General features: G+C 38.3%; 1 pseudogene; it reads right to left on the reverse strand.

Annotated features, from left to right (window-relative positions):
* The window catches only part of LOC149162539 (70 kDa peptidyl-prolyl isomerase-like), a 58520-nt pseudogene extending 53314 nt beyond the window's left edge, over positions 1 to 5206 (reverse strand).
* Between the last annotated feature and the right edge of the window lie 2145 nt (positions 5207 to 7351).

Below are 7351 nucleotides of genomic sequence, written 5' to 3' on the forward strand. Positions count from 1 at the left end.
GCTAACAATTTAAATAATGGTGCTGCAATTCTAGTGAAATTCTCAATAAATCGTTGATAATATCCTTCGCACCCTAGAAAACTTCTTACGTCTTTTTGGGAGTTCGAAATAGGGATACACGAAATTACCTCGATTTTTGTTGGTTCAGCTTGAATCCCTTTAAATGACATGTGATGGCCTAGAAAAATTCCCTTGGTTTGCATCATTCTACATTTATCACTACTAGGGGCCAAATCAGCTTCTTGACAATGAATCAATACCTTCTCTAGATTTTCCAAAGCCTGTGGGAAGTCATCTCCATAGCCTGTGAAATCATCCATATAGACTTCCTCACAGTCATGGATTAGATCAGAGAAAATGGAAAGTACAGCTCTTTGGAAAGTGGCGGGGGCATTACAAATATGAAAGGGGAGGACTTTATATGCATAAGTACCCCACGGGCATGTAAAGGTAGTCTTTTCCTAGTCTTCTTTGGCTATTTGTATTTGATTGTACCCACTGTACCCATCTAGAAAAGAAAAATATTTCTTACCTGAAAGCGTGTCGAGAACTTGATCGATGAAGGGAAATGGAAAATAGTTGTGCAATGTGGCCTTGTTTAGTTCTCTGTAGTCAACACAGATCCACCACTTGTCATTCTTATTTGGAACTACAACTAGAGGTGACACCCACTTACTATCAGAAATGGGGTAGATGAAATCTGTGGCCAAAAATTTGTGAAGCTCCTCTTTGACAATGTCTTTTAATGTTGGGTTCATACGCCTTTGTGGTTGTCAAATATGTCTCATTTTTTCATTCATATAGATATGGTGGATGAAAGTTTCTGGATGTATACCCCTCATATCCAAGTAATCCCATGTGAATGCTCTAGTTTGTTCACGAATCATACTCATCAACTATTGCTTTTGTTCCACAGTCAATCCTGTATCGATATGTAAAATTTTCCCTTCAAATATTTCCATAGGTTCTGTGGTGAGCTCATGGCTTTCCTCCATTGCTACAAATGAGGTGAAGACAGCTGGGTGGAAATTTTCCTGAAACTCATCACTAAACACATGCTGATAACCATTAAAAGATATGGGATAATCGATACAAGAGCTATCAGCTAAAAACTGTTGCAAAACATGCTCATCAAAATGCTCTTGGAGACCTATAGACTAATCTAATGTTAACAAGGGGAACATGCAGTCTTTTTCTCCATGTGGATTTTTGAGCCATAATGGTACTTTGGCAACTATTTGAGTAGGTGGAAAAATAGACAATGTTTAATTTTTAGGGCCATTAGAAATGGTCATTTCCCCATTTTTGCATCCAATGACGACATCAGCAGTTGCCAGCCATGGCCGCCCCAGGATTACCGGGTGTCCAGGACTAAAGGTTTTTGGAGAAATGAATATGAAATATATAGGGTATTGCCAAGAGGAAATAGTAACTACTATGTCCTCCAGGGATCCTATTGGTCTAACGACATATTTATCTACCATTTCTAAAAGGATATGGTGGTTTTAAGAATAGGTAGTTGTAGCGACATCATTATTTCATACGTCATTGCATTTATTATTACCCCTAGATCTAGAAGTGTGTTGGGTAGAAGTACTCTATTTATCTCAATAGTGACAATGGGATTCTTGGGGTCATTGTATTTGGCAGGCATATCAACAATCATGGTGGACATTTGGCTCATGATTTTAACATTATGGTTCTTGTGCCCCTTACTCCCTAGTTTCTTAATGAAGAGATCCTTGACAATTTTGGTGTATATGGGAATGTCTGTAATTGATTGCAAAAGTGGGATTTTAATATAGACATTCCTAAGTTCATTTTCCAGATCATATTCAAGCGGGGTCTCTTCTTTCTTTACAATTAGTCTTTCCAGGTACGGTGGTTCAGGTGATTCTTCTTCTTTCTGTGACTGTTGTTGTTTTCCGTTTTGTGAATGATTTTCAGATGACGTGGAGGGTACCTCTTCTTGGATGACAACAACTTATTTTCCTTTGTTGACTTTCTTTCCTAATCATAATTGGATTTCGTTCATAGTAATGGTAGTGATCATGTATGTAGGAAAAGGTTGAATATCAATGTTTTGCACTGGTTGAGGTAACCTATTATGACTTGGGTTAGGTACAGGTTGCACAGGCAACAGTGTAGGATGGAGTGAGTTTATGGTAGCATGTGCTTGCGAAGATGATAGGTTAGTAGGTGCAGGTAATATTTGATGCAAAGGAGGTGGTGGCAACGTAGGTTTTTGATACATATTAGGGTTACACACTTGTTCATAGGTTTGCATGGTCGGATTATATGAAGAAATAGGCATATTTGGATAAGCCACATAGAATTGGCGCTGAGGTTGATAGTTGTTGGCATAGGGGTTTGTCCTCCAATTCTAGCCCCAGACAGTATTTTTTGGTTGCTGAGCAACCCAAGGAGGGTAGGATGCAGGAAAGGTCCATGGTTGAGTCTGGCTATAACCTTGAGGATTTGGATCTGGAAACACATTCTGACTCTTGCCTCTCCAGGTGGGTCTTTTGGTTGCTTGATATTGGTCAACAGTTTCTGCATTGCCCTTGTAGATGCCTTGTAAGTCGGGAAGTGATGGGCACTTCTCAGTCAGGTGTTCTAGGGTATAGATTCCACAAGCCTCAGTGTTGTTTAAAGGACATTCCCTTTCTGCATGTTTATGCCTACACTTGGAACAAAATACTTCCATGGCTGCTTTCTTGGTTTCTTCCTTTTGTTTAATTTTCATGGTGTCTAGCTAGTCACTGATTATGTTCAGGATATCAGTTTTAAAATTTTCTAATAGGTTTCCCGGCTCAACTCTTGTAACATCATTAGCCACAGTTTTCTTTTGCACATAGTCTCTAGAATTGTCTCTAAGTTCCCGAATCTTTTTACCTACTTTAGCTTGGCTTCTAGAATAGGTGTGACACAACTCAATGACTTCAAAAAAATTATTTTTATAAATGTATCCACCATTGAGCAGGTTTAATGTTTCAATCGAGTCATCTCTCAGCCCTTTTAGGAACACAGTTCTTATAATATTTTCATCTAGGTTGGACCCACGGGATTTGTGGAATTTGTATAGGAATCGTTCAAGATACTCTTCTAGGTTTTCATCTTCATTTTGTTGCATCCTAAGGATATCATTGATGTCCCTACTTTTTCAAAAATATTGATACCTTTTAAGAAAAATTGATCTCATGTCATCCCATGTGTATATAGTGTGTTGCCCTAGACTCATGAACCACATAAGGGATGTATCTTTTAATGTGGCGGGAAACAATTCAAGTTTATGAGAATCACCATAATATTTATAACTGCGACATAAAATATCGAATTCAAAAAGAAAGGCATCGGGATCTTTAGATGATTTATGTAGAACAGTGGGAGAGATGCTATTGGAATGCTTTTCATTGTGATGTCACGAGTCACATCTAGGATAGGGAATACGAAGGTAACCTCCTCTTCATTTTCTTAGTTTCCCCCTCTAAATAGGTTCCCGTTGCATTGAGGACCTTCTCCCTCTTCCTGGCATTCATCGTTGTGTTTGTCCTCCCCATCTTGATGATCCATTTCTACAACTAGCACCTACTGGGGTTTGTTGATTATGGTATGAATAGGGGGGATTGGGACATGGTTGATGTTGGTTGATTTCTCATCCTACTTGTCTTGTTGTTCCACTGGTTCTTATATAGGGTTGTCAAATACTATTTTCTAAATGATCATTTCCCCTCGATCTAAGAATTCATGATCCGAAACCACATTGGCATATGTTATCACTTAGAATTTCCTTTGAATTTATAAGAAGAATGCATAGTCCGAGGTAACCACAAACCAATATTTTAAATATAGGTTCTATCCAACCTACACTCAGAGAGGGCTCTCTCTTTATGATTTAACTTTGTTTTTATGGGATCTTAGGCTAGCTATTAAAGTTCTGTGGAGTTTTGGTTTTGATATTGAGTTTGGGTGGTGGAATTTTGGAAATAGATGGATAGAGTAGGGTCTTCAAGCCATTGGGCTATGGAGTCAACTAAAGAATGGTAGAACTGGACTAGATCATTAAAGGGAATGTCTACAGGGCGAGTTAGCAAAGAAAAAGGAAAATCTTTTAGGCCAAGTGGATGAAGAGGTTCTAACCAGGGTAAAAGGGCACTTAAGAATCCTTAGACTGGGATCAGAAGGAGGAACAGGTGATGATAATGAACAAAGGGCAATGAAGAATCCTTTGCTATAGATCATAGAAAGCTACGTAAACTAAGGGGAAATGAAGAATTCTTTAATTTAAATATACTGAATAAAACATTGATAAAGTATAACTGTCAAAACAGAGTGCATTCAAGCAAATTCTAAATTATCATTCCATGTTATAACTTTTAGAATTGAAAGATACATTAAATATTTATGGAAAACATAAGAAAGCAAAAAATTTAAACAAAATATGATACTTATTTGTTATCCTCCTTGCACAGGAATCCTGTAAAATATCTCATCTTTATTCCTTGGTCCAGCAAGCCAAACCAGTCATTGGTACAATAGAATTTTGAGTTGGAAGAGAAAGTCTATAACAATGTCTTATAATCCACACTACATACTTCGAAATGTGAAGTATTTATACAAAAATAGTTACAAAATATCTCATAACAGCTTGAGATTTAATCTACGAAATAAAAATATCTTCAAGCACGAATATAGAGACAGATGGAAAACTGCATCATGTTGTCCCTTTTATTGTGGTGTTGCTGGCTGTTTGCAGTTAAGCAATGAGCCTTTTAGGCAGGCTGGTAGTAGTGTTGTTTCCACACTGGAACCTTCTTTCTTTTGATATTTTATTGATGCTCTTTGACCCTGTTAATCTGCCTTTTACCTATTTACCTGGCTGTCCTCAGATTTATTGTAGTAACTTATGATGTTAAAAAAAATATAATCAATCTGTCATTTTCTCCCACCATTCATCATCAGGTAATTTCACATTTAGCATCCTTCTGTAGATTTCATCTACCTCTTTGTATTTTGCAAAGTTTGGCTTTGTGATGAACAGATGCTTGATTTCATGCTCCAAAAAGAACAGGTTTTCAAAAGTGTCATAGAGAACTTTCCCTGTTGGCAAGGCTTTGATAGCAGAAGTGCTTGCTTGCTCCTTTGCCAATTTCCTTAATCTGTCACCATAGTCCAACTGGGTCATAAGTTTATCATTGATGACCATTGGACTTGGGAGGCCTTTCTCCCTCAAAATTTGAAACTTGGCCATGAATCTATCAATGGCCACCTGCATGTTTTGGCATTTTTCTTCCAAATTCAACATAAGGTTTCTTTTAGAGAGAACCTTCCTGATTTCTAAGATAGCTGCAGTCATGTCTTATATATCAAGCTCTTGAAGCTCATACCTATTTTTGTTGTTCAGGAAGTGGATGAGTTGATTGGCATCCTCTGGCATATCACCCAACTCTTCCTTCACCTTTTGGATAGCTTCATTAGCTATCTTCACTAGTTCTGTTTGCTCAAATATGACTTGAATTGATGGCCAAACATCATTGACAGAGTCAATGTTGTTGTCCTGGAGCATCTCTTTAGTATGGCCTAATGGCTTTTTCAGTGTTAGATATTTCTCCAAGGCTTTGACTTTCTCACTCATCTTAAGAGCTTTCTGTGTTTCTTCTCTTTGTTGTATTTGGGCAAGTTTGCAATATGTTTCTAAACTTGCCACTTTCTCCTTTAACTTCTTAAGTTTTGTTGCCTGGATTGATATCTCCTCCATGGCTTTAACTAGCTCTGTTGTTTTCTATGTTGATGTGCCTGCTATTGTGGATTCAGTGGTGATAGGAAGAGTTGTGGCAGGTAGAGCTGTAGGTGCCAATTAAGCTTCCAATGTTGAAGGTACTGCAGTAGAAACAGTGGGAATGATAGTCCTAGAATTGGTGTCCAGGTCACTTTGTTTGGACTATATCAGTGTGTCTAATTCCTTCTCTATTTCTTTCAGTTGGTCATTTAGCTTTAGGACCAATTCCATGAGCTCTTCTTGTCCATTTTGTGTCTCCAAGACTTCTATTATTTGTGGTTGATGTAATTGTGGAATCTTGAGTTTCTTCTCTAAAGCAGCTATCTCATCATTCTTTTTCTTTATCAATTTTTCAGTAGCTTTTACATCTTTGGGATCATGTTGCAACTCAATGATTAAGTCCTCCAAGGACTTGATTCTGGTATCTTTGGCCTGTGAAGAGGCCTTCTCTAATTGGAACTGAGATGATATATTGTTCAAGGAATTTTGCAATTGGTGAGATGCTATGGCTTTCCCTATCAAGATGGAGTAAATCATCTCCTGTGTTTGTTTGTGCAGCTCAATCTGGTCAATAGGATGTATGTCTTTTGCCAGTACATTGAAATCCATCTTTGTGTAGCCTCTTGTTGTACTTGCTTGTTGAATAGTGGGCTTCATGAACGTCATCTGCATTTTACCCTCCTTGACATCATAGGCTAACATGAGCCTAGTTTGATTTGTGGGGGCCATTTTTAAGTACTGTGCATAACTTTGGGCCTTTAGCCTCTCATTTCTAGAATTAATTTGTATTTTTCTCTGATGTCTTGGTCTTTATCGGCTGACATTCTAAATGAGGTCACTTCAACACTCTACTACCTTTCCAACATCTAAGTGTGTGATGTGGAAGGTTCTTGTACGCCTCCAGAAGGAGTAGCATGTCTGCTCCCTTCTCTTTTTGTGCTTGTGGCTCCAACTGTTTCTTCTGTCAATTCCTGTTCAGAGAAAGGATTTAATCTTTGCCTTTTGACCAGGCTGGTCTCTACATATGCCTGTGATGTTGCTCTGCCTGAAGGAGTGGCCTCTTCCTTGTTTCTTTTGAGGTTTTTCTCCTCATTTAGAGGAGTTTGCAAGACTGGGGGAGTACTCATGATCGGCTCTGGTATACTTGTTTGAATACGCTCCTTTGATAGGTCTGGTTGTTCTGACTCTTCTTGTACCAGGGATTCTTCTTCTACATGTGATTCACTTTGTGCCTGTGATTCTCCTTGTGCTGTGATTCACCTGGTACCTGCAAGAAAGAACCTTCATCAAGACGTTTCTCTAGGTCAATTAGTGTGTTTTCCACAGCCGCTTTAGTACTATCCCTGTCCTATAGAGTGTTTTCTACCCACTCTAATTGGTTGGCATATTTGTCTATTTCAGGGATTCTGTGATGAATATAAGGAGCCATCTTGTTTTCTGTCTTTTGTGGCAGATGAAATCCAAGGGCAAATCTCCATATGAAGCTATGTTTTAGATTTAGTCTCTAAAGGATCTATTCTGCTTCCTTTCCAACTTCTCGGCTATTACACACAAAGGGGCCTAGTTGATCTT

This window comes from Pinus tabuliformis, chromosome 5_2, assembly GCF_031772625.1.
Source record: "Pinus tabuliformis cultivar Carrire ecotype Pingquan chromosome 5_2, CPIR1, whole genome shotgun sequence".
Taxonomy (NCBI): Eukaryota; Viridiplantae; Streptophyta; class Pinopsida; order Pinales; family Pinaceae; genus Pinus; species Pinus tabuliformis.